Consider the following 19819-nt stretch of genomic DNA (forward strand, 5'->3'; position numbering starts at 1 on the left):
CTCACGCATGTGCGAACGGCGCCATTGAAATCAATGGGTTCGTGTGCTGCGTGTGATTTCTATGCGCAGCACACGGATGTTGTTCACGTTAGTGTGAATGGGCCCTAATACTTCTCACAGCTGAGAGTTCTCTACAATTGTATCAAGTCTAGACAATCCTCTGCGAGCATCAGATTCATATATTTTATCTTCACTAATACATTGTAGCAAACTCTCAGATCAGAAGTAAAGTAGATTTGCTGCTGTATTTCACTCACAAAGAGTTGCCTAGATTTAATACAATTGTACGTATCTACCTCTTAGGGCGTGTCCACACACAACAAAATTGTTGCAGAAATCGGGGTAAGTCAAAGGCTTTCCGCTGCGGCAAAAACGCACAATTTCCTGCGGTTTTTACGGCAGAAAATGGTGCGTAAATTGCTGCGTTTTCCTCAATGTTGGGGGATGGTGATATCCCCTCTGAAAAACGCAGCAATTCTGTCCACTTTCTGCAGTAGGAATTGACATGCTGCGGTTGAAAAATACGCACTGCAGGTCATTTTCCGCTCGAAAATGCATATGCTGCTACTGTATTTTGCTGCGTTTTTTCCGTCCGAAAAAGACGCAGCAATTCCGCAGCGTGTGGACGAGCCTCTAGGATATGTTCACACGCTAAAAACGGCTGTTTTCAAGAGAAAATAGCCTCTGATTTTCAGCTGCTTTTTAAACATCAAACGTTTTTTTAGGCTTTTTTGCGGCCATTTTTGGAGCTGTTTTTCTATTGACACAACACAATGAAAAATGGTTCCAAAAACGGCTCAAGAAGTGACATGCATTTCTTTTTACGGTGCGTTTTTTAACGCGTCATTTGTTCAAACGGCCTCGTAAAAAAAAATGCCCTGTCGGAATAAAGCGCAGTTTTTTGCGTTGAAATCAATGGGCAGATGTTTGGAGGCGTTCAGCTTCTGTATTTTCTGCCGTTTTTCAGGGCGTTTACGGACAGAAAAGCAGCTGAAAATAAGCCGCGTCAACATACCCGTACCTGTGAGCAAGACTAGATCTCTACAAGTGAGTATATGAATGTCAACAAGAACGTTCAAATCGCTGACAACAAACAGAGATCTTGAAAACGATAAGGAGTTAAAACAAAATGCACGTTAGAAAGTTGCAGAACTTTTCGTTACACAATTATTAAGCCTTATTTACAGAAAACGTGGAAATTCTTTTATCATCGCTTGCCTGTCTCTTTAAGACAATACCTCTTCCCCTGTGTCATAGCAGCCAATCAGATCTTCTGTATTTTTTTCTTTTACCTATGTTAGAAAAATAAAAGCTACATCCTAGTTGGTTGCTATGGGACCCAATGTCCCTTGACAACATTGAGGGACCAGGAAGTGTTGTCATAGGCACATTTTTATTTTTAATTTTTTATTTTTTCTTGAATGATTTGCTTACTTGCTTTGGGTCTATTTCTGTATATGTAATGGCACTTTATCGATAAAAATTTATTATTATTTATTTTTTTCTTAAATGCAAGTTTTTACAAATTTCAGCCACTAAACTGATCTCAATGCAGTAGTCAATGATAAACCCATGCTATTCCCATTAGTGTTTGAAAGTTTTAATGAGATCCTTACCCCAGAACGGTAATGTCTGCCTCCGCCGCAGATGAGACCACATTATCTCACAAGCATTGTGAAAAGATAATGAGCCATAGAGAGCAACATCATTATTATACCTACTATATCATCTTATCATCATCCAATTTTCAGGTTATTTTATGGCAGTTCTGTATTGAACTCCTATATGACATAATAAATATTTCTGAGAATTCAGAGGAATACATGTTTTTATTACCAAGACAAAAATTAAAAAGGTTCATAAAAAATCCAAGCGTTATGGACTTTAAAGCCATTTCTACACTTAGGAGAAGCAAGAAGCGAATCGGTTGCGATTACCCGGATGTTTAACTCTGCAATTGTGTCATTGGATCGTATGTAGTTTGTAAACAAACTCATTAGACTTAAATGAACACTCCAGAATAAACTGACACACTATGTTTAGCCTAGAACAGGGCCTGAGGGGGCGGAGCATGACACATGGATTTTCTCTTTGGGATTCTTTGGCTCTCTGCGTCAGGCCCTGCACTGGACGTACCGCTTAGGCCTCATTTATCAATACCTGGCCCATAGCAACCAATTACAGTGCAGCTTTCATTTTTCCACAGCAGTTTGAGAAATAATAGCTGAGCTCTGATTGGTTGCTATGGGCAACAAGGTCTAATTTTCTGTTTGACAGTTTTGAAAAATAAGGCTCAGTGTGTTACTTTGGTCCGAAATGTTCTTTTAAAAAGTGGCTGATGACAGTGTTGTTGATTGTCCCTAAAATACAGGGACTGTCCAATGTTTTAACCACTTAAAGGGGTTTTCCAGGCAGTAAAAATTGATGGCCTATCCTCAGGATAGGCCATTAATAGCTGATCGATTGTGCTCCGACTGCTGGGAACGTCACCGATCAGCTGTTTTGAATTGGCCGCAGCACTCGTACGAGCGCTGCTTCTCCTTCATTCCGGTCACTGTTCATAAAGTTTTTCAAAACGGCCGCGTAAAAAAGCACCCCGTCGGAACAGAACGCAGAAAAGGCCGAAAATAAGCCGTGTGAACATACCCTAAGGGTAACGCTACATGATAAGTCCAAAAATTTACTCGAATTTAAATTTATTTTTTTACAATTTTTTTTAAACTATATGCCCATAAATTTCCTACAAGAATATAAATAAATAAGGAAAGAAAATTACGCAAAAATCACATTAATTTCTGAACAAAAAATATATAGGCTGATGCTCGGGGACTCCAGTGATAGGGAACTTCTGACATCACATATAGTGACAGTGACGTCGGGAGCAGTGCTGAAGTCCCCAGGCAGAGCATCAGCTAGGCTGAGCAACAGCTAGTGCTGGCGTCCCTGAGCAGAGCGTCAGCTGATGCTCTGCCCGGGGACTCCAGCACTGCTCCCGACATCACTGTGCATATATGTATAGACAGTGACATCAGGAGTTCCCTATCGCTGGAGTGACATCAGGGGCAGTGACGTCAGGTGCTCCTCCTGGAGTGGAATCCCCGGCTACAGCGTGGCCGATGCTCTGGCTGGGGATTCCACCCCTAGAGGGAGTCCCCTTGGCTACAGGGGGGTAGCGCTATCTATAAAGCGGTGGCACTATCTTTAAGGGGGTGTGGCATTATCTAAATGGGCACTGTGGCATTATCTACAGGGGACACTGGCGCTATCTACATGGGCACTGTGTGTGTCACTATCTATCTACATGGGCGCTCACACTTTATATGTGGGCACTGGCACTACGGGCAGCTAAGGGGCATTACACTGTATAGGGCAGCTATGGGGCATTATAGTGTATGGGGGTAGTTAAGGGGGCATTATGCTGTATGGTGGCATCTATGATACATTATACTGTATGGGGGCAGCTATGGGGCATTATACTGTATGGGCAATCTATAGGGGCATTATACTGTATGGGGAAGCTATGGGGCATTATATTGTATGGGTACAGCTATGGGGGACGTATATTGTATGGGTCAGCTATGGGGGCATTATGCTGTATGAGGGCAGCTATGGGGCATTACACAATATGGAGCTGATATGGAGGCATCTGTGTGGGCATTATACTGTATGGGGCAGTTATAGGGGCATTATACTGTATGGGGGGAAACTAGGGGGGATTATGCTGTATGGGGCATCTATGTGGAGTTATGCTGTATGGAGGAATTTCGGCATTATACTGCATGGGGCATCTGTGTGGGCATTATACAGTATGGGTACATCTGTGTGGGCATTATACTGTATAGGGGCATCTGTGTTGGCTTTATACTGTATGGGTGCTTCTATGGGGGCATTATACTGTATGGTAGCAGCTAGAGGGCATTATACTGTGTGGGTGCAGCTATTTGGCATTATAATGTGTCGGGGGCACTAAGGGAGCATGATACTGTGAACCAGGTGTGTATTGGCCGGGATTGGACGGAATTTGGTACGTGTATGGGCGAGATTAGAGGCGTGGCTTCAAAGTCTTAAGAGGTTGTCCCTCTGCGATACTTGAAAGTTGGCACGTATGGGAAAGCTACAGGACTTCCGCCACCAATTCACCGTGTTTGGACTGCATGACTCAGTAGAGAATTAAAAATGAAGTATATTAGTAAGTGACTTCTTTTCACATAAAAATATAAATCAAAAGCACATTTTGGTACCCGGATAACCCCTTTAATGGGGTTGACTCACTAATAAATAATAACCCCTTTCCATATGTCCTATTAGAGGGGGGGTCAGCTGCTTTCGACCTCCATGAGCCGAGTGAACAGCCGATAAGTCACTTGAATTAACACCATGTAATTATACGGCTGCTGCCGGGGAAATGTATAGCTGGCCGCATCATGATCAAACACACGAGTGATGTAATAAATGCTTTTAAAATTAAATCAAAATGTATTCTTCTCAGCATGCCCCAAAAATGGTCTGCTGTTAAAGGATTTGTCCAGGATTAGAAATAAAATATGACTGCTCTCTTCCAAAAACAGCGCCAAACCTGTCCATGGGTTGTGTGAGTTATTGCACTTGGACTAAGCTGCAATACACGGGTGTGTGAGAAATCGGTTACTATACAATAATCGTTATTTGTCCCAAAATTACTCAGCGGTCATGTGTTGTATTTCTGGCATTATGCCAGAAATACGATTAGCTACCACTGAGCCCTCGGATTGGCTGCATCGGTTACATGCTACATGCATGTAAACAACCACCAGGAGTGCCCCCAGGAGCGTCAGCGCTGGATCGACGGGGGCAAGGATTAGTAAGTATTGCTTTTTCTGCTTATTTATTTAATTTCCAGTCCTTACTAAAAAAAAAGGAATCACAACCCAGATAACCCGTAATACAAAAAAAGCCAGATGAAACTGTTTTCATACTAAATTCATATGGAACAAAATGGAACAATGATGGTACTTGTACTGAACACCATGCAGTGCCACACAGAACATAATGGTGTCGTTTGTGCGCCTGTACAGCATGCCGTATGTACCGTATTTTAAGGGTTAGACCATCCTTATTTTGCATCCTATGAAATAATCTGACTACAGGGTAATCAACTGCTGGGATCCCCAACAATTGGCTGTAAAAGGTAGGGGAACCCAGCTTCAAGTGTTTATTTCCCCTGCAGCGCCACCACAGGCCGAATTAAGCATTACATGGTGTCCATTGAAATCAATAGGCTGTCTGTTTAATGCATGGATATGCTGGGTCCTCCACAGAAGAACATACTCATTGTGGGTAATTAATGATGAACCCCCCCCCCCCCGCCCCCCTATTTTCTCAGAATGGTCTTTCTAAACTGGACAATCCCTTCAAGGATTTGAATGTTGATCCTAGTAGACGGGGTATCTTATTGAAACTGGACAGCGGCATCTTAAACAGGGGGCAAAGTCATGCTGACTGTTTTTGAAGTGTTAATAACTCTGTTCATTGTATCATTGAACAATTTCTAATTTGCAGCCAAATTTGAATAGCCGTCTCTTCTGTAAGCGTTCTCTCTGTACCGCACTGTCAGTTCCTGCGCCGAGGAAAAGCCGGTCGTGCGCGGTGAATGATGGAGAGTTTAGCATGACTGATCATACGGTATTTCTCATGGAAATGAGAATGTAATGAAGCCAAGTTGTTGGGCAACTACTGAAACAAATCATATTTATTGGTTAATTAACTGTGTTTCTGGTGTGTGTACTATGCTCAATAATTACATCACAATATATTGGTTCTTGTATTCAAGGTGCGACAGTGTCCGTAATGAGTTTTGCAGCGAGCGCGTTTTATGGCGGCTGAAAGCAGGAAAGGATTGACAAGCTTAATGATCAAACAAATTATGATTCACATATACCATTTGTTTCCAAGATATAAAGAATGGAAAGAGTCTCCCTATTAATAATTAGCTGTGATATAGAGTAGTATAGAATACAAATTCTGCTGTCCACATGTTATATTACATAGATTACTGTAAGGGTTAACACACACGGACGTATTTCGGCTCTGTACGACCTCCGAGTTGCACAATTAGGCCTCATGCACACGACCGTGTTTGGTCCGTGATATACGGACTGTATGTCGGCCGCATTTCCCGGACCAAACAGAGTTCAGGGAGCCGGAGTTCCTAGCATTAGAGTTATGTATGATGTTAGGAGTCCCTGCCTTTCTGTGGAAATACGGTCCCTTACTGTAATCATGTTTTCAGTACGGGACAGTAATTCTGCCAGGAGGCCGAGACTCTTAGCATTATACATAACTCTAATGCTAGGAACTCCGGCTCCCTAAACTGTGTTTGGTCCGGGAAAAGCAGCCATCATATGGTACGTATATCACGGACCACACACGATTGTGTGCATGAGGCCATAGGATATGTTCACACAGGGCGGATCTGCCTGGGTGCTGCAGGGAATTCCGGCTGAAAAACCACACCAAATTGTGGTGCAGTTTTTTCGGCCGGAATGTCCGCTGCAGAAAATTGCACATAAAAAAAGTTTGATACATACGTAGCCATGGCGACACGTCCCTCTGCCGTCCTGCAGACCGGCTTCTTGGGATGACCTTTCATCCCATGCCACCGCTGCAGCCTGTGATTGGCTGCAGCGGTCACATGGGATGAAACCTCATCCCAGGTGGCCGGCCTGGACGAAAAAAAAACTGTATTCTGGGTAAGTATAAGATTTGTTTTTTTCTGAGTTGCGATTTTTGCGGTGGTATCGCAGCTTTTCCGTCACAAAAATCGCAACATCTGCTATTTGTTGCGGGTTTTACCTCCCCGTTGAATTCAATGGTAAGATGGTGTGCAATGATAATACTAAGCAGCCACCCCCCCCCCTCTTGAATAGTAGGCGTGAGAGTGTCTGTTCATCAGTATTTTTGCACCTGTGTAATCTACCTCTATGTAGCATTGTAGTCTGTCTGCGTCCCATGAGAATTGGTGTGTATATCTGCCATTGTGAGTAGGTTTGGCTTTTTTTGTAAAAGGAGTGCAGGGACTCGCAATATGATGAGGACCCTTAACGCAGGTTGCGAGCTTGCGTATTTTGGCCCAAATATCAACCAATACCTCACGTTTATCATGAATATTTATCGTTTATCATGGATATCTTTTCGGGATGCAGTCAGGCCTTAATGCTGGGGGAGAATAGTGTTTCAGTACTTTGTGTAGTGCTGTGCCCCGAGAGTCCTCTGTACAAATGCTGAAGCAGGGAGCTGAAGATTCCCTGCTTCAGCATTGGGTTTTACTGTATCTGCGTCGTGGGGACGCAGATGCAGTTGACCCCCCGGAGTCCCGGACATACCACTGGCCAACAGCGGTACACTGCCGAAATCCGGGACTGTCCCGCTGAATCTGGAACAATTAGGAGGTATGGTAGTGTTTATGCCAGACCATACCAATGTGGATAAAATATATCTCCTATAATTCACTGCACCACCAGTGTGGGTAATGGCAATCTTTATGTCCCATTTTTTCTGTTTGTGTTTTTAAATTAGGAACGAAAAGTTCTGGTTAGGGACTCGCAAGGCACTGGGGACCCTTGACGTTGGGTTGCGAGCTTTGCGTATTTTGGCCAAAATAACAACTAATACCCCATGTTTCATGGATATTTCTTACTACGTATACTACACTTTTTTTCAGGACGCAGCCGGGTCTTATATGCTGGGAGGGCATGATGTGCTGGCGTTTGGTTTGGAATGCAGAGCAGCCCGCTTTAGCTAACACTAGCGGCGTTACAAATAGGCTGTTATTCGGCAAGATACGCCATGCCTGACGACCAGCACATTATCCCTCCACGTATTACACATAGTACTGACACCCCATGTACTATTCACAGCACTGACCCCTATTTATCACATTTATTTATTTATTTATTTTTATTACATTATTACACACTTTCATACATACATATTTATTTTTTACCATCCATTCACACCCTAGCACTACACTGACACTCATTTATCGCACACCTTTGAGCACTTAGTCCGCCACTCCCCTCAAGACTAGTGGGAGGGGCTATCACTACTTAATGCACACTCCTTCTGCAGCATTCTTTGACCCGTCTGCGTCCTGATGGGAACGGGTTTTCACCCACCCACCTACCTAGTGAGTATGGCCTTTTTTGTGGTTTTGATGATCTTTATGTCCCATTTTTTCTGTTTGTGTAATGGCAATGGAGAAGAAGTCATGTCTGATATAAATATTACCTAATGTGTAATATGACCAATTCAATGCTGATATCCTATACTATCCTATATCTAGCAGCTATGGGGTCTATGTGCAATCTGACTGTTAATTATAGGATAGTAACAAATTATAAACAATTTAACAGAAATGGTAAATATGGATTAGGACCAGGACATTTTTAGCCTTCAAAAAGAATGAATTTTTGGATATTTCTGTTAAGGATCTGCCAGGCACAGCTTCTGTATCCACGCCCACAGGTAATCAGTCTGCACCTGCTTCTATGTCTGTGAGACTGACTCCATCTTCCACCACTCAGGATGGCAGGCTTAGGAGTGGGAGAGCCTATCACAGCCTGGCCAGACGGAGCTAGCTCCCGCCCTCTGTCTATTTATACCTGCCTTTCCTGTTCCTCCTTGCTTGTGATTCTTCTTGTTTTGTTTCCTGGCCTTGCTGAAGCTTCTTGAACTATTTGACCCTGCTTCATACTGACCCTGGCTTACTGACTACTCTCCTGCTTTGCGTTTGGTACCTCGTACACTCCTGGTTTGACTCGACTTGTTCACTACTCTCCTGCTCTGCGTTTGGTTCCTCGTACACTCCTGGTTTGACTCGGCTCGTTCACCACTCTTGTTGCTCACGGTGTTGCCGTGGGCAACTGCCCCTTTTCCCTTGCTTCTGTGTACCCTTGTCTGTTTGTCTGTCGTGCACTTATTGAGCGTAAGGACCGTCGCCCAGTTGTACCCCGTCGCCTAGGGCGGGTCGTTGTAAGTAGGCAGGGACTGAGTGGCGGGTAGATTAGGGCTCACTTGTCTGTTTCCTTACCCCCCTCATTACATAATCACAAGCAAGGAGGAACAGGAAAGGCAGGTACAAATAGACAGAGGGCGGGAGCTAGCTCCATCTGGCCAGGCTGTGATAGGCTCTCCCACTCCTAAGCCTGCCATCCTGAGTGGTGGAAGATGGAGTCAGTCTCACAGACATAGAAGCAGGTGCAGACTGATTACCTGTGGGCGTGGATACAGAAGCTGTGCCTGGCAGATCCTTAACAATTTTATTTGGCCATTCCAGAACAAATAACATATTTTTGCATCAACGCAGCAATATGAGGCCATTGTTTTTGCAGGAAAAGTTGTAGTTCTTATACGTAACATATACATATATATATATTAATGTTTCATTTTTAATAATTTAATTATGGGAGACAAGCAAAAATAACACCATTCTACCATGGTACTTTTTTATTTTTTTAGGTAGTTTATTGCTGATGTACAATGTATATGTTTATAGTACATGTTGTGACGGTTATAGAATCACCAAATTTGTAGCTGTTATTTTAGCACATATGCATGTTTTAAAATAAAATACATTATTTTTAACAATACAGTGGTCCCTCAACATACAATATTAATTAGGTCCAGGACGACCATTGTATGTTGAAACCATAACTCTATGGAAAACTGGTAATTGGTTCCGAAGCCCCCAAAATGTCCACCTGAAATGATAAAAAACGTGGATTCAAGACAAATAAGCACAAAACTACAAATAAAGCATGTACGATACGTACAGTGGTCCCTTCAGTTACAATATTAATTGGTTCCGGGGCGACGATTGTAAGTTGAAAATATTGTAACTTGGGACCATAACTCTATGGAAAACTAGGAACTGGTTCCAAAGCCCCCAAAATGTCAACCACAGATAAGAAAAAAAGATGATTTAGCAGATAACTAATACAGATAAAGCAAGTCATCACATATAAAAGCCAGAAATACTGTGGCTGCTGGAGGCTGTAAATCACTTTCTACGATGAGGACAGGATCTTCTTCAGGAGTCTGTACAGTACACAGTGTACCAGAAACGTAACATGGAGCCGCCCTCACCTGGTGTCCGAAGGAGCAACTCATCCAGGTAAAGCGCAGTACAGGACATACAGTACTGTAGAGAGGTGCTACTAGACAGCCAATCAGGGCATGCAGGGCATTCTATAGCTTTACCACTCTAACTGTAAAGAACCCTTTTCTATATTGATGTCTGAAATGTCTTTCTCCCACATGCAATGGATGTCCCCTGGTCCTTTGTAGAGTCCTTGGAAGGAACAGATCTTGTGCTAGTTCTCTGTATTGACCACACATATAGATATTCATAAGATCCCCTCTAAGACGTCTTTTTTCCAAGCTAAACAAGCCCAATTTTTCTAGCCTTTCATTGTGAGCAACACCTTCCATCCCATTTAATATTCTAGTCGCCCGCCTTTGAACCCTTTCCAGTTCTCCTATGTCCTTTTTACAATGTGGAGTCCAAAACTGAATTCCATATTCTAGATGTGGCCTTACAAAGGGATTTATAGAGTGGTAATATTACATTTGAATCACAGGTTTTTATCTTTCTTTTTATACACCTCAAAATCCTATTTGCTTTTGCTGCTGCTGCCTGACATTGAGCGCTGCTGCTTAGCTTATTTGTTACCAGAATACCCAGGTACTTCTCTTGTTCCGTTATCCCCAGTTTTATTCCATTTAATGTATATGAATTAATTATATTATTGCGTCCTAAGTGAATCACTTTACATTTATCAACATTACATTTTAAATTTCATCGCCATGTTTTTGCCAATGCTGCCAGCTTATCTAGGTATTTCTGTAATATTTTAAAGTCAAGCTGAGTTTTAAGTATCCTACAAAGTTTTGTATTGTCAGCAAAAACGGACACCTCGCTATCAATCCCATCCACAAGGTCTTTAATAAAGAGATTAAAAAGAATTGGGCCTATCACCGATCCTTGTGGTCCCCGCTGCTGACTTCAGTCCATTTTGAGTAAGTTCCATTTATAACAACTCTTTGTTTTCTCTCCCTTAACCAATTCTTTACCCACTTGCATATATGGTCCCCCAGTCCCTTCCTCTGTAGCTTCAGAACAAGACTGTTGTGTGGAACAGTATCAAAAGATTTTGCAAAATCCAAGTAAATCACATCAGCCGCATGGCGAACATCCAGATTTGCACTTACCTCCTCATAGAAACCGAGCATGTTAGTTAGGCACGACCTGTTTTTCATGACTCCATGCTGGTTTTCAGTTATTAGACTTTTCTCTGCTATATACTTTTGTAGTTCATCTCTTAGATTACCCTCAAATACTTTACATACCACAGATGTCAGACTTACTGGACGGTAGTTACTCGGTTCCACCTTTTTACCCTTCTTAAATATTGGTACAACATCAGCCGTCCTCCAATCCTGTGGCACTGATCCTGTTACAAGAGAGTCTAAGAAGATGAGATACAATGGTCTGTCCAATACTGAGCTTAATTCCCTTAATACTCGTGGATGAATGCCGTCTGGGCCAGGGGATTTATCAATATTTAAATTGCTCAGACGTAGCTATACTTCCTCCTATGTTAAGCAGGTAATATTGCTGGGGATCTTTATCACTGTCCCCCTGAATATCTGGCACTGGCAGCTCATCAGTGAACACAGAGGAAAAGTACGTATATGTCTCAGCCCTCCCTTTGTCTTCCACAATTGTATTCCCATACTCATCCTAAAGAGGGCCAATATTATCTGATTTGTTCTTTTTGGCATTAATATATTTACAAAAAAAATTTGTTTTTGTCTTATTATATTCAGTAATTCCCTATTCATCCATATTGGTCTCCTTTTATTCCTAGACATTTTGTTACCAGTGGGTATAAACTTACTACACGATTCATGTAATATATCTTTAAAAGCTCCCCATTTAGTGTCAGTATCCCTATTTATCATTACATGATCCCAGTCAACAAGACTAATTGTTTCCCTCAGTCGACTGGATTTTGCTTTCTGAAAATTCCAGGTTTTTGTTGCGGCCCTTTGTTTTGCTTTATTGAAAAATATATTAAAACTCACCATATTGTGGTCACTATTGCCCAAGTGCTCCCGCACCTCCACATATGATATTGTGCCTGGTCTATTAGATAAGATTCAACCCATGTTAAATGTGGTTTCAAGTTACAATGGGCCATCAAATACCATTGTATATTGAAAATATTGTAACCTGAGGCCATTGTAACTTGAGGGACCACTGGTGCCTAATTTTATTTAACTTTTTTAAGTTTTGCTTTAAACCCATAAAGGGACTTTCATCTAACATCTTTTTTTTTTTAATACAATATAGTGCCATACTTATGTATGCCAGTATATTGTGCATATAAAGCTACACAGGCACTTGTTAGGGCATACCACTGGTGCACCCTAACAGATATTACATGGGACAGCCCTGGGGACATTTATTTGGTCCCTGAATGTCTCTATAATGACACCAGCCATGGCGATCATGACACGCAGGCTTGCGATCACATCAAGAAGGCGGTCCTCGATTGTGCAGAGCCACAATCAAGCTTTATCACTATACTGAGAGGGTTAACTGCGGGATATAACACTTTTTAACTGAGGTCGATTTATAAGGACAGGAGACATTTCTAGGATGCCATCAGGAATTTATCTCTGGCCTTTCCACATCCAGTTCATATCCGGAGTGGAGCAAGGTATGATGGGTCCTATAAGACCTTGCAACAGGGTCGGACTGGCCCACCAGAATACCAGATGATCCTTTAGTGGCCCCAAGGAAGCACAATCCCACTCTCCGCTTCAACAGCTGCTGATCAATAGGTGGCACGTGATGATGAAACTGGCCGACTATTTGGTAGTCAGATGAAATACTGCTGATACATTGGGAGTGAGAACATTTGCAGGGGAGCTCTATAATAGAGCTCCATGCAGACATTTACTAAGTATTGATCACAATCTCAAGAACTTCCTCAAAAGTGGGAATTTTACAAATATTCTCTCCAACAATTTTGAAGCAAACAAAAGTTTTTGTTGTTGTTGACTTTTTTCATCTTACCTAATGTTTTATTGAAGTTTTCTTACTCGGTTTAATCTACGGTCCATAAACAATCTTCACAGGTTCACGATCAATAAGTCCTCGAAGCATCTAATTGCCAGGCCCGGAAGTATATTCCATGGAAACTCTGCAACAATTTATTTTTTGTAAGCAGAAAACTCGTCGGTCTAAGAATTGACTTGTAAGATTTGGTTCCAAGTTTATTGCCTTAGAGACAAATGTTGTTCTATATATCAATGTTCTCCGGTACAGATCTCCGATGACTCGCCAGTGTTAGGTCCTCTCTAATTTACGTGTAATTAACCAATTAATGATGCATTGCCTAGCAGCCTGCTAAGATTCCTATAAACTTTGTCTGTCAGCGACCTTCAGAGCCCACGGTTAGAATTTCTGTGTAGTTTATGCTGCCAAATTAGTATCTGACTGCCATGGGGCCATTTTAGGTGGAATATCAATTTGAAAAGTATATACAGTGAATAAAGTTATTTTTCTGATATTAATTTAAAGGGGACCTCTCACTGGGCCCAGGGTTGACTCCATTTAGATTAGGATATCTGTAAAATGTCCTATTAAAGATGAACTATTAATCACAATAAATGCCTCATCCCCAAGAAAATCTTTTTTTTACACTCAAATCGGAAATAATCATAAAAATGATCATAATAATCACCAGAAAATATTTAAGAGATTGTCCTCTTTAGAAAACCTCTTTTGTCCCACAAAAAGTAAGCTTATAACGTTGTGTACCACTGCCAAGACCCCCAGTGATCAGGTGTAATATGATGGGGAACCTGGCAGTGTTCAATTCCCTTGCAGCACCTCCACAGGGGAAATGAAGTATTACATGGTGTCACGGCGAGTGTGTGGAACCACTGGGCCGTACCGCCGTAGCAGGATAGCAGCTGGCCAAACAGGATACCAAGTCAAAGTCTATAGTTCGAATAAGGGTACCTGTGGTAATACAGACAGTAGTGATGGTTAGGCTTGGATGGGACCTTGGCAGCAGGCAGACACCAGGTGCGGTGTAACACAGCAGGCATAGTATATGGCACAACACGACTCCAACTCTCTACGGCACAGGAACAAGGTAGCACGGGATACAGGCAGCAGGAACAGGAACACTGGGAACTGCAAAAAAACGAAGGAACCATTTGCAAAGACTAACACGGGTAAACACAACAACGCTCAGGCAGTGAAGGAAGGGGCAGGGCCCTTCTTATAGTCCAGGGTGATCATGGGCTAATTTGACATACTTTTCCTACGGGACACAGCAGAGTGAAGCGGACGTGTGCTCGGCATATCCTGAGGAGGAGATGTGGTCCTGCGCTCACTGATCCATGGCTGCGGCCGTCGGGGGGTGGGGTGGGGGATGAGTAATCCCGACGGTCCACAGCCATGGGTGTCACACATGGTGTCTATTAAAATCAATGAATTGTCTATGTAATGCACTGCCATGCGGGGTCCTCCAGAAAGAGAGAAGTTCTTTGTAGCCACTCTCCGTTCCGGCTAATTGATGGAAAACCTGAACGTTGGACCATCCCCTATCCCAGAATGCCCTTATTTAAAAGTGTGTTTTCTAAATCACACAACCCTTTTATATTAAATATTCTTGGAAACAAATTTATGGGGAAAAAAACATAGTTATAGCAGCAGAGAGGCTCTAACCTATGTCTAACTACTGCAGTCAGTTATGTTAGAAAAATAAAATATACCCATAAAAGACGACATAATAAATCCATAGTATTAGATTTTGTAGAGTTGAATTTGTTATTTAAAGGGAACAGATCAGCAGTTGTTTCCCTACAGGTCTGAGTGAAGGTAGCTGCCGACACGGTTGCTCACCGTTTCCAATATGAATCAGATCGGGCACTTTTTGAGCCCCACTGATCGATTTTTTAATTCCTTAAAGGGGAATTAAACATTCAAACTTCTGACATGTCATAGTGACATGTCAGAAGTTTTGATTGATGGGGTCCGAGTACTGAGACCCCCACCAATCGCTAAAACTAAGCAACAGAAGTGCTTGTGTGAGCACTGAGCCGCTTCGTTTCTGTTCGGCTTTTTCCGGAAAGCCTATTGTCACGAGGGGTACGTGGACCCACTGGGCCGTACCGCCTTGATGGTATGGCAGCTGGCCAACAGGACACAGGTCACAGTCTATAGTTCATATAGGGTACCTTTGGTAACTCAGACAGTAGCAAGACAGGCTCGGCTGGGACTAGGCAGCAGGCAGGTGCCAGGTGAGGTGTAGCAGTACAGGAGTGGAACACAGCACAGCACGACTTCAGCTCAACACGGCACTTGACCAGGATACAGGTTACAGGTAGCAGGAACGGGGAACACTGGGAACTGGAAAACACTAGGAGACCATTTGCATAGACAAACTAGGGTAACGACAACAAGGCTCAGGCATTGCAGGGAGGGCCAGAGCCAGAGCCCTTCTTATAGTCCAGGGTGCTCAGGAAGCAATCAGCTCAATCTCACACCAGTGTGCGCTCCAAGGCTGACTTAGCTCGCGAGCGCACCCTGGTGGTCACTGTGGAACAGGACGGCCGCATGTGCAGACATCTCTGGAGAGAAGGGCGTCGACCGGATGGAAGGAGTTCGTGGTCAGTAACCACAGATTTTACACTAATGTAGCAGTGTACTACAACTCGTGGGCAATGCCATATTGCCGTGGAGCCCAAGCCTAAAATTCAAATGCAAAATATGTAACAGGGGCCCCTCACCTACCATGTGGCATTTATAATACTGGTGCCGTCTTATGTGGTAGAGGGGCCCCCTCAGGCATTAGGGTCTGGGTATAAATTGCTATCTCCCATAGTTACACCCCTACCATCTCTACATGAACATTTGTCATTTTCTAGGTAATTATGCTAAAGTCTGCTACGGTTTTTTTTTTAACAAATACAAGATATTCTGCAGCAGTGAAGACCTCACACTGGGCCAGAGAAACAAAGCTTTTTTTTTTTTTGCTTTATTTTGCTATCAAATTCACAGCGCGGTGAAACTATGAGCAATGCTGAGACATGACATCTGGGTCAGAAGGGTCATTTTTCCTATAGCTTGCCACTGGCTTATTTTTCTGCACAAATAATAAGGCAGCCTAGGGCAGAGCACATGTCCTCAGATACTGCCGCTCTCATCTGCTACAACAGCAGGCGACCCCTGGCCGTAAAGCTGTGGTAGAACCAGAAGTCACAGCGTGCTTCAATAATAAACCCTACACCATTCTTGGGTGGATGGAAGTTGCCCGTGGCTAATGTAAATGCATCAGGTGGTAGCAGGCGGTGCGTCTCCCTTCTCCTGTAGTAATATCCGTCGGAGATTAAATAAACTTTTCATTGTATAATGAAAAGTTCTGCAACTTTTTAATATACTTTTTGGTTCAATTTATCACTATTTTTAAGATCTCTGCTTGCTGTCAGTGAAAGGGGATATTCTTGTTTACATACAGAGGCTGAAAACACACACAACTCACAGCTGAGGGTTTGCTACAATTGTATTCAGTCTAGACAATGCGTTGTGAGCTACTTCAGCAGCACAAATCTCGCTCCTACCCTTTTGCTACAATGTAACAGTATGGATAAAAAATATCATCTTAGAATTGTAGGAATTTTAGATTACACAGGATCGCTAGAAACATTGTAGCAAACCTTCAGCTATACAGATTTTTCGCCTCTACATGTCAACTAAAATGTTCCCATTCACAGACTGTAAGCAAAAATCTTGCAAATGAAAAGAAATTGAAACACAAAATATAAGTTGCAGAACTTTTCATTATACAATAATCTCATATCTAATATCTATCAATATATAGAATATCCGGCAGTGTAGCTGGTCGGGGGGCTGACGAAGCATGTTTCTCTGGTGAACTCTAAATAAGTCCAAAAAGTATTTACAGAATTATTATAGAGTCTTGTTTTTATTATACAGAGCTTGAAACCCCCTCCAAACAGTCATAGAGTTACATGATAAAATTCTGGCTTCCAGCAGCCACCACTAGGGGGAGCTCACTGGATACGGATTTACACAGCTACTATTGACCTCTATAATAAATCCAAATGCTCCATATAGTAGCAGCAGGCACTAGGAAACCCCCCTAAATGCAGCGTTGAGGGGGGGGAGACGTGCCAATAAAGCACTTTGCCTCAACCATAATATTTAAATTGAGGGCATAGAGCAGCGAGCTGATATTTACCACGGGAGAAGGAAAGCGAATCTATCTATCTATCTATCTCATATCTATCTATCTATCTATCTATCTATCTATCTCATATCTATCTATCTATCTCATATCTATCTATCTATCTCATATCTATCTATCTATCTCATATCTATCTATCTATCTATCTATCTATCTATCTATCTATCTATCTATCTATCTATCTATCTATCTATCCTTTTGGGGCAAGCAGCCAGCTGCTACCACCCATTGCCTGTTTTCCCAGATGACTTTTTTCATCTCTATATCTGTCACTTCTCATCTTGTCCTCGGGCTACCATACAGTCTTTGAATGTCATATACGTTTCTTCACCACTGTAGTTACGTCATATTTTCATCCTAAGAAGCCCATAGACTTACAGAACACTTTTTACTTCCGGCTCTTTAATGAGACATATCCTGTGGACAGGGTTAAGAAAAAAAAATGTTACCGTACCAAATTAAAAAAAAAAGTAGATCTTCATTACCATTAACCACATGCTGGCTTAATCAACATATAGATTTGTTAATTACAAGCTCTGCCTTTGTGTCCATCTGTTTTATATAAGTTAGTATAAATCTACAGCAGATGTTCATGTAAAGCTAATAAGATTCTTGTCATGTATGTGTAACGTGTTCTTCATTCATTCTCTCAGTCTAAACCCTTAACCATGGCTCATTATTTACCCCCAAAGTCAAGACGTTCCCAGTAACTATAAGTTCTTGGGTTATCCTATTTCTTTTTTATTTTTAAAAACTTCCCCGGGGGCAGCTATAGAAGAAACCAACACTTCCTATATTGTCGGTATAGACAACGCAGCAAGGGGTATGTGTACTTTATGGCAGCTGGAATGAATGGGAGTCAATGGACAGAAAAGTGTCCATAGACTAATACAGTCCCCAGAAAGTGATGTAGTGCAGTCCGTCCCATAAAGTCAGGTGAGTGACAGGAGGCTGTGTGTGTGTGTGTGTGTGTGTGTGTGTGTGTGTGTGTGTGTGTGTGTGTGTGTGTGTGTGTGTGTGAGTGTGTGTGTGTGTGTGTGTATAGTGTTATAGAGCTGTCATTGAATTCCCTGCCCTCTATTGATAATGAGATGACTCTGCTAAATTTGTCCCAGTCTACACAGTCCCAGTCTACACAGCAATGCGTACAGGAAATAGGAAGTGTTAGCTTATTGTGTCTGCTCTAGTGATCAGTGTTAATATTTCAAGACTTTTTTTCTATGGTCAAAGAAAAATAATATTTAAATTATAGGCCATTCTCTGATGATATATTCCTTTTAAGTTGGTTATTCTATTATTGGGAAAGCTGGGTGACAATCAACATAGCAGCTCATACTGAGTATATAACTCAGTTTTCCCACACTCCTTAATGGAAATCCCTTTCCCGCCCTGCGCCATTTTCACTCACTCATTGCTATTGGTTAGTGTGAACCTGTGCAGGACTCCACTTTCCAGAGGAACAGCCTTGTTAGCAAACAAGAGAGTGAGGAATGGTCCCAGGGCTCATGTAAATGGCATAAAAGGTGAAACAAATACCAGACCCTTTTGCCCTGGGTGTGAAAACCCAGCACCAAAATGGCACAATGTGGAGCCCCTTCTCTTCTATATACAATACTGGATTTAATGATGATATTTATTTATGTTAGGGGTAAGTGCTCTTTATTTGCTATAAATGTTTGTTATATATAAAATGTAACAATTATTAGATGTAAATTTAGATGTTTTTGTAAATTTAGATGTTTTTTCGCACCTTTTTATTTTTCAAAGTGTGTCCCATGGGACAGGAAAATAAAGAATCTATCCATCTGGAGGACAATACCTCCATTACTGTCTGTAACTATAATTCATTGGTCTGAGATGACAGGTGTGTGCAAGGTGAACTCGGCCGACAATTTCAGTTGTGGAATTACGTTCTGCGCGCTCAAACACACTGAGAAAACTAATTCAGCCACTTTGAGGAGGGTTGTATCATTACACACTCTCCATTCTAATGTTAGGTCTAACCGGCTCAAAACGTATGATGATCAAATTGAAAAATGAATTTCCTGGCTGACTGTATGATTATTCAAAACACAGCGCTCTGACACAGCCATTTCCTAAGCTCGCGCTGACCAATTTAAGCTAAGAGTGAGTGCTATGAGGGGAACAGATTGATCTTTCACCAGAAATTGATGCTGCCGGGTGAAACAAAACAGAAAATTCTCAGAGGTAAATATGAAAATAGATCATGGAATACCTTGCAAATTAGTCTTCACAATAAAAACATCCAAAAATTGTCAGATGTTGTTACCGTCTCTGGCTTTAAAAAAAATTGTTACGTATTGAGTGCAGAACTTGTGATTTAGGAAGCAGTCAATGTAAACAAACATACATTGGTCAAAATCCAGGGGCAGACTGGCCCACCACAGTACCCCCGGATCCTCAGGTGGGTCCAGGCTCTGGCACAATAATGGACCCAAAAGGTCAATAGAAGACAACCGCATTTGTAGGTG

At 42.1% G+C, this 19819-nt stretch overlaps 1 long non-coding RNA gene across 1 annotated transcript in view; it reads right to left on the bottom strand.

Moving 5' to 3' along the window:
* Positions 1–9501: 9501 nt before the first annotated feature.
* Positions 9502–19819, bottom strand: part of LOC142657059 (uncharacterized) — a 46453-nt gene continuing 36135 nt past the window's right edge. The window contains exons 4-5 of the long non-coding RNA XR_012849796.1: positions 14072–14248; positions 9502–13247 (exon numbers count right to left, since the gene is read on the bottom strand). This is a non-coding gene — a long non-coding RNA (uncharacterized LOC142657059). The remainder of the gene's footprint in view (positions 13248–14071; positions 14249–19819) is intronic.

Source organism: Rhinoderma darwinii, chromosome 7, assembly GCF_050947455.1.
Source record: "Rhinoderma darwinii isolate aRhiDar2 chromosome 7, aRhiDar2.hap1, whole genome shotgun sequence".
Taxonomy (NCBI): Eukaryota; Metazoa; Chordata; class Amphibia; order Anura; family Rhinodermatidae; genus Rhinoderma; species Rhinoderma darwinii.